This window comes from Phoca vitulina, unplaced genomic scaffold, assembly GCF_004348235.1.
Source record: "Phoca vitulina isolate PV1807 unplaced genomic scaffold, GSC_HSeal_1.0 scaffold3, whole genome shotgun sequence".
Lineage (NCBI taxonomy): Eukaryota > Metazoa > Chordata > Mammalia > Carnivora > Phocidae > Phoca > Phoca vitulina.
In genome coordinates, this window is record NW_022589706.1 from 42,203,230 (window position 1) to 42,206,396 (window position 3,167).

The window sequence follows — 3,167 nt, forward strand, 5'->3', positions numbered from 1 at the left end:
AAAAAAAGATATAATGCAAGCAGTTTCAGGTACTCCTTTAGTCCTCAGATTTTTAACTTTTATTTTTTTTAAGTAGTAACAAGGCTGTCTATCCAATTTATTGCAAATAAAGCAATCACAGATTAGCAATGAACAGTGGAAGGCTTTTGAAGAGGAGTTGACCAAATAATAGTTAATAGACTATAATAGATGACACTATACAGAGGAAAATACCTATCATTTTTTGTTGATAAGATGTGCTGAAGCCATATATTAGAGGTCGTTGTCTAAAAAACAAATTATGGAATTAGACCATCTAGATTCTAATCCATATTTTGGCTCTTGGAAGCTCTGTGCCCATAGGCAAGTTACTTAAACCCTCTTCCTTCAGTTCTCAAATCTGTAAACTGGGTGCAATAAAAAAAGCTCAAAATAGAGTTAAGCAAATACATATATGTAAACTGTTTAGAAAAAATATATATGGTACAAAGCATATGTGGTAAGTTATTAAATTTGTATAACTTGAATATTTTCTTCAATTGAAGTTTTATAGAGCTCATCTGAAGACTCTACCATAGCAAGCGTTCCTCTTTGCTACTCTGTAGCATTCACTGTCTAAGAAAATATTTGTAGTTTGGTCAGAGATCATTTTATGTAGGTAACTTACTCATTATTCATGTATTCACTCAGCTATTCATTTATATATTGAATAATCTAGTATTTTGCCAATCTAGAAGAGAAAATGCATAGAAATACTTAAAATGAAAGATTTGGATACATTTTATGTGTTTCAGCAGAGAGAATTTAAGGATGTTATGTGGGAGGTCTTGGGAAGGGTTAATAGAGAAGACCTAACATAGAGGCTCTGTAAGGTGTGGTTTGAAGGGTAGGGTTTCATAAGTTAAAATGGGATAGGACAGCATTCCAAGTGAAAGAGTTACCCAGCTGAAAACTTACTGAACAGATTTTCAAAGCCACAATAGCATTAAAAGTTTTATTTGTAAGCTATAGTTGATATCCTCTCTCCTTTACAGTCTCCTCAAAAGATTCTTCTGCTCTTTAATTTATTTAATTGAGAATGCCAGACCTTTAAAAATAGAGCTCTCAAGATTAATTTAGTCAGTATGGGACTCATTCAATAGGTGTGTGGTGGGGAGCAGCCCAGAAGACCAATGAGAGGTTATTCTAGTTATGACATATAACCATCTACCAGGAGGGATCCCAACAGTAAACAATAAAAAGAGTTTGGCTGCAGGAACTATAAAATGCCACAGACTATATTTAACAAGGAATATGACCAAGAAACATAACATCTATAAAGAAAGCTATAAAAATTTATTAATATAAAAAGATTTGAATAAATGGAGAGGTACCTTATGTCCTTGGATAGAAACCTGGATAATACAAAGATGGCTAACTGCTAGAGTTAGTACATTTTAATCCAAACCCTAGAAGATTTTATCTTAAGATTCTCCAAAATCATTCCAAAGTTCATCTGGAAAATAAAATGAATCAACTATTTGAATTAGCTTGCTTTTTGAGTATTTCTATCAGATATATTGAAGCAAAATAAAAAATGTAGTATTAAGATATGAATAAACAGAACACAAACACATGCAGAATAATGGTATCCTTTATTTCTGTGAGTATAATTTAGAAAAGCATAAATAAACTATAATATCACAGAAAACTCACAAAAGGGTATTTGAAAAATAGCAACTTTGAAAAAAATGTTTAGCCTAACACCTTGCCACACTTTTTTCATCTAAAGAATAGACTATAAACACTGGAAAATAAAAATATTGTCTAATTCTGTAGACAGATAATAGTCTAAGATAAAAATTATAATTGTACAGAAAGTATTCATAATTATACATAATTTTAGTGTATCAAAAATATATCAATGACTGAGAAAATATATTTAATTTCTTATAAGTTCATGAATTTTTAAAAATCCATAACATACAAAAATATGAACTCATAAAAGTAAACTGAGATATAGCCTCCCATTCCCTACTGAATCAACCACATTTGAAAACTTAGTTCAATAAGTCTTCATCAACATTGATTATTCTATTACTTTCAAAAAGGGTTGGCATTATAAGGTGAAAATATGTTCATATCCTTTAACTCACTCTTCAAATATTTGGGAACATATTAAAGAGAAGTAGTAGAATCTATTAAAGAGAAGTACTGGGGCAACTGGGTGGCTCAGTCAGCTAAGCAACCAACTCTTGATTTCAGCTCAGGTCAATGATCTCAGGGTCATGAGATTGAGCCCCACATTGGGCTCTATGCTCAGTGTGGAGCTTGCTTAAGATTCTCTCTCCCTTTTCCTCTGCCCCTCCCCCCCTTCCACTTGCACACTCTCTCTTAAAAGAAAGAAAGAAAAAAAAAGTATTACTAAAATGTACTAAAATATATTACTAAAATGTCTCAAATACACAACCTAACCCTACACCTAAAGGAGCTAGAGAAAAAACAGCAAATAAAGCCTAAACCCAGAAGGAAGAGATATAATAAAGATCAGAACAGAAATCAATGAAATAGAAACCAAAAGAACAGTAGAACAGATCAACGAAACTAGGAGCTGGTTCCTTGAAAGAATTAACAAGATTAAAAATCCCCTGGCCAGACTTATCAAAAAGAAAAGGGAAATGACCCAAATCAACAAAATCATGAAGGAAAGAGGAGAGATCACAACCAACACCAAAGAAATACAAACAATTATGAGAACATATTTTGAGCAAATATATGCCAGCAAATTAGACAATCTGGAAGAAATGGATGCATTCCTAGAGATGTATCGACTACCAAAACTGAACCAGAAAGAAATAGAAAACCTGAACAGACCTATACCCACAAAGGAAATTGAAGCAGTAATCAAAAATCTCCCAACAAACAAAAGCCCAGGGCCAGATGGCTTCCCAGGGGAATTCTACCAAACATTTAAAGAAGAATTAATACCTATTCTTCTGAAACTGTTCCAGAAAATAGAAATGGAAGGAAAACTTCCAAACTCGTTTTATGAGGCCACCATTACCTTGATCCCAAAACCAGACAAAGACCCCATCAAAAAGGAGAATTACAGACCGATATCCCTGATGAACATGGATGCAAAAATTCTCACTAAAATACTATCCAATAGGATCCAACAGTACATTAAAAGGATTATTCACCACGACCAA